Source organism: Cyprinodon tularosa, unplaced genomic scaffold (assembly GCF_016077235.1).
Source record: "Cyprinodon tularosa strain WSP-4 unplaced genomic scaffold, ASM1607723v1 ctg90, whole genome shotgun sequence".
Classification (NCBI taxonomy): Eukaryota; Metazoa; Chordata; class Actinopteri; order Cyprinodontiformes; family Cyprinodontidae; genus Cyprinodon; species Cyprinodon tularosa.
In genome coordinates this window covers 2,776,337-2,787,220 of record NW_024039674.1, presented here as the reverse complement: position 1 = coordinate 2,787,220, position 10,884 = coordinate 2,776,337, and positions in this window count along the sequence as shown.

Genomic DNA, 10,884 nt, shown 5'->3' with positions numbered 1-10,884 from the left:
CCTCAATTCATTAATTGCATCAAATTTCTTGAAAAAAAGACAAAATACAACAGCTGTGTATATTTTATTAACTGGAAAATGTTCTTTTAATATAATTTTACAATATGTTTCAACAATACGTTGAAAGTGCATTCATCTTTCCAAAAAAAAAAAGAAGAAATTACACATTCCCTGATATCACATTTAACTTTTTTTCTTTTAAAGCCCACATTTTTTTTTTTGCAGCTTTAAACGTGTTTATTAGCTGGACTGAAGACGAAATGTCCCCCTGGATTGTAAAGGTTTCAGACCATCGGACTAAACAGAGGATTGTCGACCATTTTTTTGGTTTCAGGCAAATAACTTTTTGCAAACTGTTTTTGCGGCTAAGTCCCTATTTCTGTGCATCCAACTATTATCATTGAAGGCAAATGAGAGCTTCATCTAAAGTAGGCATGGCCTCTAGTTTTAAAGCTTTTTATGATCAAATATTTCTTGTGTCAGAGTTTAGCTGATGACAGGGAGAGTATATGACTGGTAATAACTGAAAAAACAACCAAAACCCAAAGAGAATTTCCCCAAAAAGACTTTAGGAGAGCCTGAAGGAGAGCAGGAATATAGATCAAGGGTTAGTTACTTTTTTGAAGGGATTAAACATGAAGAAAGGCTGACCTTCTGTAGTCGGGCAGCACGGTGTTGTGGTCATGAAGCAGCAGATCTTTGACCTGAGTCATAATGGCATATTTCCAGTTGTCTAAAACCATTGTGAGGTTCGCACATCCTCTGGTGTTCATCAGCTCAACTGCAGGTTAGTAAATCATAGAAAACAAATATTAGTTCATTTGTTTAAGTTATTATCATACAAGCTAAACTCACATTACAGGCATGCTTTTAATGTTCCCTTAAATGTTCTTTTATTTTCTTTTACACACTTGAACTAGACCTGATTTAAAATAACGGATAGGGTTAAAAGCTGTTTCATACATCCTTAAAAAAACAAACAAAAAAAACCAAGAAATACTGTTTAACTTACCTACAAAATACTTAAAATTTAAGGCAAGCACTTATCTATATTTACATGGTTTGTATAAGTGATCGAAAACTGTTTTAAATTGAACTCAAACCTGAAGATAAAATGTTTGTGCTGTTAAAAACTTTCTAACAATATTATGTAGAGAATGCTAGCTGTGTTTATATAAGAAATGAAAACCTAAAGTCATATATATCTCTATATCTATATATCTCTCTCTCTCTCTCTCTCTCTCTCTCTCTCTCTCTATATATATATATATATATATATATATATATAGATAGATAGATAGATAGATAGATAGATAGATAGATAGATAGATAGATAGATAGATAGATAGATAGATAGATAGATCGATCGATCAACATCTCACTCGCACTAGTACATCTTGGCCATTTCAAAAGTACCCGCAAAGCATCATAAAATAGATAATATAAACATTATGCAATAATATTAGAAAAAGTTGCATTTTTCCTGTTTTTATTTACCCAGATGGAAAATAGGATTTAAATATTTATTGTCTATAAAGCTGGATCTGGCAGATTTGTATTGAACCAAAATAAGAGGTACATATATTTTCCCTTTTTTCTGCTATTATCTTTTTTCTGCAATAAAATCCTTATCAGCTATTCAAAAAAAATACATATATTTTATTGGTATTACAGCAGACAAACTTATGATTTTATTTTTCATTGGTATTTTGATCATTTATGTTTGGTTATGAGAGACCTCCATATCATCACCCTAATTTTTTCCCTAGATTACCTTTTATTTTTTAAGTTGGACTGTAGCTTTTTTAGATTAAGTTGTTATTTATCAATAAAATTAAAATATCTAAATTATATTTGAGAAAGAGAAACCAACTCATGAAAGTATATAATTATATCTCTTTCTACAGTCAGATCAGTTTGGAAAGTAAAAAAACAAACAAACAGTGCACTTGCCTTTATCCTTACGATCCACTTCCAAGTTCTTTTTCTGAGCAGCACTCAGACTAACGCACAGAACCAGTAAAATCCCAGCCACCTTCATCCTGTTTAACACAAACCCATTTATTGTCTGAGCATTAAAGCCTTGAATTAAGGTAAGCTTAGCAAACACACTCTCAGCAAAGTGTTGGAATAATCCAGTGTTCATGAAGAAAACACCTGTTTTATATCGAGAACAAAGGCAGGAAGTTCAGTCTCCACCTCTGCATCAGACTCAGCTTCATATGGGAAGTATTGGATGCATCAGGGTCATGGACACCTAAGCATTCATGTCCTTCATCTGCTGCCCATCTGGAGTTCAATTATGAAAGATATTCTAAAAGTTAAAGCAAGTAAATCTTAACTTAGATTTAAATAAAAGATTTGTTTTATTGGAAACCATAAAATCTGACAAGTATAAAGAAGCATGTTTTATGGTTGAAAGATACCGATTTGAAGAAAACCTGACACAAATTGACCATGTGGGATATTTTTAAAACACAGTGAGTGATTTACTGGTGGGACAGTTCTGCTTTAAAGCATTTCTTCTGGTGAATGAATTCCTGCCTGGAGGAATTTGCTCACAGTCAGAAACAGCAACATCTCAGTCTGGGAGCAAAACACTATATCCAGGATCCAATCAGTCAAAGCTAAAAAATTCAAGTAAATATTAGAGCCATTAAACCACTAGGATTCTCTTACTATCAAAAAAAAAAAAAATTAGGATCAGAGAAGCCTGATTTTATCCTTATGTGGTTCACATGCAAATCAGTTTGCATGATGCCTTGCTAGATAATTTAAACCTGCTGGATATTTCATATATTTATTAAATTACAATCACAAACTACTATAGTAGTTTAATTTAGAGTATTATTATGAAATGTGAAGAAAACTTCTCAGTTTCATTTTGAATACTCCATTTGCTCCAATAGGAAAGTGCAGGTTTTAAATTTGAGCAGTGAGCAGATGGTCACTGGGTTGATTATTTGGAGGAATGCAAACCGAGATCAATAAGTTAACTTCAGAAGCGAACAGAAACATCTCCAATGAAAACAAAGGACAAGAACACTGTCAGCGGCACAGTGGAGCCTGCTGTCAGAGGGTCTAACAAATTCACACATCAACAAACACCTGGGAGACATTATAAGAATAGAATAGAATAGAATAGAAAAAAAACTTTTATTGCCCCACAATGGAGAAATTCTGGTGTAGCGAAAAAAATATATAAAAATGGTCACACAACTGTGGACCTTAGAAACATTATATAAGAAAATCATAGTAGTGAAGAGCTAAAAAAAATCATCAATAAAATACTGTACGGTAAAGTGTGTTAACAATATAAAACTGTGCACCTGGAGAGTAAATGACCAATATACAGCTATTGACATTTTTATAGTAATGGATATTTGAACATAGCAGCAACATCAGAGATGTGCAAAATGACAGCAGCATGTTATTTAACTGACTAAGGGCCGGATCTATCAAAGGTTTGCATGTATAAAAACGTGAGCTATTTCACTGCGCACGCTAAAAAATGTACAAACTGATCTATCAACAGCGTGCTAAAAGGATTTGGTCTTTAAAACGTGCTAAATAGCGCCTCTTATCCATTTAGTACTTTTTCTGCAATGAATATGCAATATGGGGCGTTTACACGCAAAAGTGCGTCTTGTGGGAGGAGAACATGTAAATATATTAATTTAGCGCTCGCAAAGTGATTTATCAAACCTGAAAGCAATTTTGCTAACGGTATCTGACTCTATATTTAACACGTTTCAAAAGAAGGTGCAAATGGTCTGTATGCGTAATTGCGCACACATGGCAGCGGTTATTGTCGCAAGAAGGAGACATTGAAATGAGGCAAGGAGACTCAGAGAACGCATTTTTTCACTCCGTGTGAATATTTTTGGAATGAACGAGGAAACGATCATCAAAACATATCGTTTACCCAGCATTGCCATTTTGGAGCTGTTGGGGGAACTCCGCGTGGATTTGGAGCTAGCCACAAGGAGGACCCACGCAATACCAGATATCACAAAACTCCTTGCAACATTGCACTTTTTTGCATCTGGGTCATTCCAGCGTACGGTTGCAGCGAGAGCTGGGATCTCCCAATCTCGTTTTTCAGAAGTGCTGTCCGACGTTCTGAATGCCATGTCGCCCTGACCATAGATATCCATAATAAAGGCTAGATGTCTCGTCCGCGCTGCTGGCCAATGGGGGTCGACGTCCGCACGTGGCGGCCATCTTACCACAGGCAGCTCGCTCATTCGTAGCATTGTGTTTCAATGGCGCATGTACTGAAATAACCATAACTTCCTCAATTGTCTAACTATTCTCAAACTGTTTGGTTTGTTAAAAAAAAGTCAGACATGTAGTTGTGATACTGCGCACTTAGGAATAATTATAACCATGGAATTTCATATGAAAAGAACACTGAATAGAACATACAGGTGCAATAAATATACACATGCACAAGGTATTTATGTTAAATCAATATATGCTATTAAAACTCAGTGTACAGAATGGCAACCATATATATATGGTCCCAGAAATATATATATATATATATATATATATATATATATATATATATATATATATATATATATATATATATATATATATATATATATATATATATATATATATATATATATATATAGTATATATGTATATATTATATATACTAATATATATATACAATATATATATAATATATATATATATATTGTATATATAATATATATATACAATATATATATATATATACAATATATATATTATATATATATATTGTATATATAATATATATATACAATATATATATACAATATATATATATAATATATATATATATATATATATATATATATAATATATATATATATATATTGTGTATATATATAATATATATATATTGTGTATATATAATATATATATATATATATATTGTATATATATAAAATATATATATATATATATATATAATATATATATATATATATTGTATATATATAATATATATATATATATATATATATATATATATATATATATATATATATATATATATTTTTTTTTTTTTTTTTTTTTTTTTTTTCTGGGACCATATATATATGGTTGCCATTCTGTACACTGAGATTTAATAGCATATATTGATTTAACATAAATACCTTGTGCATGTGTATATTTATTGCACCTGTATGTTCTATTCAGTGTTCTTTTCATATGAAATTCCATGGTTATAATTATTCCTAAGTGCGCAGTATCACAACTACATGTCTGACTTTTTTTTAACAAACCAAACAGTTTGAGAATAGTTAGATATAATATATATATATATATATATATATACTGTATATATATATATATATATATATATATATATATATATATATATATATATATATATATATATATATATATATATATATTGTGTATATATATAAAATATATATATATAATATATATATATATATATATATATATATATATATATATATATATATATATATATATATATATATATATATATATATATATATAAACCAAACTGTTTGTAAATCCGTCAAGAATTCAATGAGATAAGAGTATTTGTGTTCGTGCTGATCACTCACCTTACATTAAGTACCATAGAGCACACCAGAAAGCCTGCCTGTGGTAAGATGGCCGCCCGGTGATGCCGTTTGAGACTCCGCTGTAAGACATCTAGCCTTTATTATGGATATCTATGGCCCTGACGCCCTACCTGAGAACCCCGACCCCCCCCCCCTGCGCCTGTGGAGCAACATGCAAATGCTGCGGGGATGCGTACGCGAAGTAATCTCATCCACAGTCACTTCTTGTGAGCCATTTGGTATGTGCATTTTTCTACAGGCCAATACAAAACACCTGTTTTTTTTTTTTTTTACTGCAGTGAAGTAGAAATTCAGCCACATACCACCTTAGGGAATAAAGGTTGCGAAAGTTTGTTATATATATATATATATATATATATATATATATATATATATATATATATATATAATTTTTTTTTATTTATTTATTTTTTGGAGGGGGTGGGGGTGTCACTGTAAGATTTAAATTTCCTAATGCACTAGTTTGTACAAACTACAAACTACTTTGCCGCAAACCACAAAACGCGCAAAACCATCATTTAAATAGGGCGTCTCCAACAGTTTTGCACCTGCCACCAGTTACGCAATCACTCTTGTTAAATCACCCGCAAACCATGGTTCAGCCCCTCGCGCAAAATTCCAGTTTGCGAGCGCAAATTACTGCACGCAAAATTGGATCTTGATAAATCCGGCCCTAAGATGGAAATTGTGCAAAATCAGCATGAATATAACAAGTTGTTAAAGGAATAGTACACCCAAAACATGATTAGCCTTCATTTTCTACTCACCCCCATGCTGAACAACACTCTGGAGTACTTTTTTGATATCTCAAATGCATCTGGAGATCTGGGAGGCTTCTTGCTGTCTGCTGACATTCAAATAATGGAGGTCTATGGTGCCCGAGGCAGAAAGGTCCATAAAAGTCCACAAAAAACGTGTCAATATTCCTCCATACTGCTCGTCCAATGTATTCCAAGTGTCCTGAGTGGGTTGCGTCCATAATTTACTCGAAACGAAGTCATTTAGAATGTTTTTAGAGCATAAACAGTAGTGTATAGGATTTCCTAAAAGCGCGTTCACAAGTCTACGGAAACCGCGGCAGACCAAACCAGATGAAAGTGCGCATATATATATATATATATACAGTGGTGGTTATAGAGTCTTACAGCTGCTGGGAGGAAGGATCTGTGATAATGCTCTCTGGTGCATTTAGGGTGCAGCAGTCTGTCCAATCACAGAGTTGGCCTTCCTGATCAGCTTATCCAGCCGCTTTCTCTCAGCTACAGATAAGCCACTGCTCCAACAGCTCCAGAGAAGACGGCTGATAGCACAACAGAGTCATAGAAGGTCCCGCTGCACTCCAAAAGACCTCAGTCTCCTCAGCAGAAAGAGCCTCGGTGCTGTGAGTCCAGTCCAGTTTGTTATTCAGATGAACACCTAGGTCAGAGTCCACTATCTCAATGTCTGTTCCGTGGATGTTCACCGGTGTCAGTGGGGGATCTGCTTCTGTGAACGTCCACCACTCGCTCCTTGGTTTTCCCTGCATTAATCAGATGGTGGATCTGCTGACCACCAACTTCTGGGTCCACTGTCTGCACTCTGTGTGGTCCCAAACTGTGATGAGGCCAACTATGGCAGAATCGTCAGAGAACTTCTGGAGGTGGAGATCATTATTACCAGCATTTTTCAGCAATGTGTGGAAAATCCATTGAGATTCCTTGTTTCAATGATTTGAAATAATAGATGCTGATGGAACAAGAGCTCTGTGGTGAAGTTATGTCCTTGGCCACTGAGATTATAAAGACTCCCATTTTTCCAGAGGAACCAGGATTATGCATGCACTGCTACTTTACAGACCTCAGAAACTTCAATAATAACCAATGCAGTTAAATGTTACATCCAAATATAGCCAGAGTGAGACACTTTGACAAAAACTGGATCACAAGAGTATACAAATCACTCTTCCCTCAACTCACTTAATGTTCTTCTTTTTTTTTATATGAAAGAAATTTACAAAAGACTTAAAAGATGTAGATCTTTTTGAATTAGTGGAGTCATCAAACATAATCAGCCAAACTATTACAGAGGACCTTCACAGCTGTAGGTCAGAAGGTTCAGTTGTATAGAAAGATCAGTTTTAACATGGAAAAAAGAATTAGTGATATCAGAAACATTTTCTCATCGAGCTTCAAAATGCCTCCTGATGAAAAGCAACAAAATTCTTCAACTTTGTTGTGCATTCTTCACCTTTGGAAAAAGATCTCCGCATTCAAATGACACAAAGTTCATGAACCTACAAACATACAATAAGGTTAACAGATCATGTTACCTGGTTGCAAGCCAGAGATTTACTGGGTGTAGGATAGCCTTCACTCTGACTGCTTTGTTTAACTGAATTTAATGCTTAAATTTACCAGTGTGTGAAGGAACCTATGAAAAAAACTATTTCTAAATGACAAGATCAACGGGTTTGCAAAGGAAATGAGTAGGGTAAACATTCCCACCCAGACTTTTTATTTCTGGTATCTCCGTTCTGGTTTGGTTTTCACCAGGTACTCCTATTTTTCCAATTAAAAGCCATTCATTTAACTGGATATTCAAAATGTAACCCTGTAATAGAAAAGTTAACTCCAGAAAAGGAGCTCAGAAAACTGGTCTCCATCACACAGGATAGCACAGAATGGACAAGTCTGAGTATTTCAGAAAAAGCATTTAAATAAAAGCCATCCCATGAAAACACATTTAAAGTTAATAGTTAGAGCACGATAAATATTGAGTACACCCCCCCACCTATGACTACATTTTAAAGGAGACTTCTATGGAAGAAACCTGGAAACAAATTCACTCATTTACACCACTGTAAAGTTCAACTTTTATTTCACCAGTAATTCCACTGAAATAGATCTCATTTAAATGTATTTATCATGCCTATAAGAATTAGAAACTGTTTTTTAATCAATGCTTTATGCATCTTAACAGGGAGAAAAAAATTGTTTACAGTTAATTAAGACAAGACCAAAAGCAGGATATGATTTCTTCTGTAGTTTCTATTCTTATGTAATAGGAAAGCATTTCTATATCAAGCCTATAAAGTTTAATCATCAGGATACTTCAAGCATATTTCAACATAAGTTCACTCACTAAACAAACTCTACTGGGTGACGACTATTCCATGTTTGGCTTATAATGATCAAAAAAACATTAGGGAAACTAACTAACATATCAGTAAAAAAAATCCATCATGTTTTACATGTAGCTGCTTCTGTTAATATAATTATACCTTATGTGTATATGCTGTCAAACTTATTGATTTAGATTAAATTTAGCACGTTGAATATAGAAGTCAGAGCAGAAATCAAATATTTAATGGATTCCCTGCATGAAGGGGGGGGGTTAAATAATAATATAATTGCACTTTATTCATCTCACACTGGAGAAATTCACTCTTTGCATTTAACCCATCCCCTTGGGGAGCAGTGGGCTGCCATTGTGCGGCACATGGTGAGCAGTGTGGGGGTAAACGTCTTCCTCAGGGACCCACAGTGCAGGCTGTGGGGATCGAACCAGGTACTTGCAACCTTCTCAGAGCACAAGCGCACTCCTCTAACCACCTGGTATTATGAAGCAGAGCTGCTGTGACATGCTTGAACCCCAGGTCTACCTTAAACTTTTTTTCCCTCATAGCAAAATAAAGTCAATATTTTTTTTCCGAACAGATAAAAGACAATCCTTGTGGTGTTCTTTCGTCTTTTTATTAATTTTCTTCAAATCCAAGTCAACAACTTTCAGGGTCCTCGGTCAGCTCAGTGGAAAGTGAGGACGGGCTGTAGCTCCAAGAGCTTGCTTGCTCAGCAAACGGCCCTCAGATTAATACAAAAGGAAAATATTAGAGCCGCCCCTCAGCGTGACAGAGCAATCACACCGGATGAAATCAACAAAACGGCAGGAGGAGCAAAAAGAGTCAAACTAAGAAAACTACAAACAGGTTCAATGCAAACGTTTTTTTTTTTTTTCCAGTTTGGATCACCACTGAAGTGGAGCACACATTCCTAAATGAAACAAAAAATAAAATAAAATCAAACCATGTGAAAAGTGTTGATAAAGGGACTGAGTGAAATTCTGGATGCTTCTGCTAGCTGAACACTGGTATAATCTGATTATCCATCTATTCATATTTTACAGAGGCACTTTTATTCTTTCCACAGAGTATCCTCTAAATGGCTTTATTAAAGAACAGATGGATGTGAAAATGTTTACGTTTGACAGAACTGCTCTGAGCACCTGTGGCCAACTTTTTATTCATATTGGTCCCAATGTCACGAGTCCTGCAGGGAAAAAACTAAACACAGAAAACCTATTTACTCGCCTAAATGCCCAAACTGCTGATCTTAAACAGCCAGCCATGACATAGAATCTCCTAGTGAGGGCTTTTAATCAGATGGTTAAGGTGTCTGGGCTGGAGGGACATGCAGGATGAACAAATCCACCATTTAAACCTGTTAAAACTTTAAAGGAAAACGTTTGAAAGACGCATCCTTTAAGAGCTTTGACTTCTAATTTGGGTTTTGGTGCCATTTAAGGTTTTATTTCATGTTTAGAAGTCTGCTCTTCCCGCTGTAGCACTGAAGCGAGTCGTCTGGACCTGTAGGTGGAAGAAGTTTAGGTAGCTATTTATTTCTGAACCATCCCAATTTAACAACTTAAATAGAGGCAGAAAACTCTTTGAAGTCTCTATGAGGCTCTTGGAGGTCAATCAGAAAAGAAACTAGGCTCAGATTCTGGCCCATTTACACCAGCAGGAGCATAAAAACAAAAGAAGAGGAGGTTCTGGGGAGGCGAGCACCAGTTGTTTCTAGAGCACCTCGCAGCAAAAGGAGAGGAAATTAACTAGCGATTAAATAAGCTACATATTCTGCTGCTCAAGTTCAAACCAGTAGAGTTAAAACTTACCGGACCTTCTTTCTGCTATCAATAGAAGCCACTTCTCAAAACTGGTGACTGAATTTACTACTAAAAATATAAATTGTGGAGCATGAAGCTGGATTTTCTCTGCAGCTCTGAGGCTTCTAAGGTCCGAGTTTAAGGGGAGCGATTGTACTGTGAGGGATTTTCCAGAGCTGTGAGAGAGTGCGATCTGAAGAATCAAAATTAAGTTACACGCTACAATCTGGTAATAATAATAATAAAAAAAACTCAATTAAATAACATCATCAAAGGAATTTATATGCATCAAGATTCTTTAAGAGTCCCCGTGAGAAGGAAATGAACGCAAATGTGAAGAAAGATG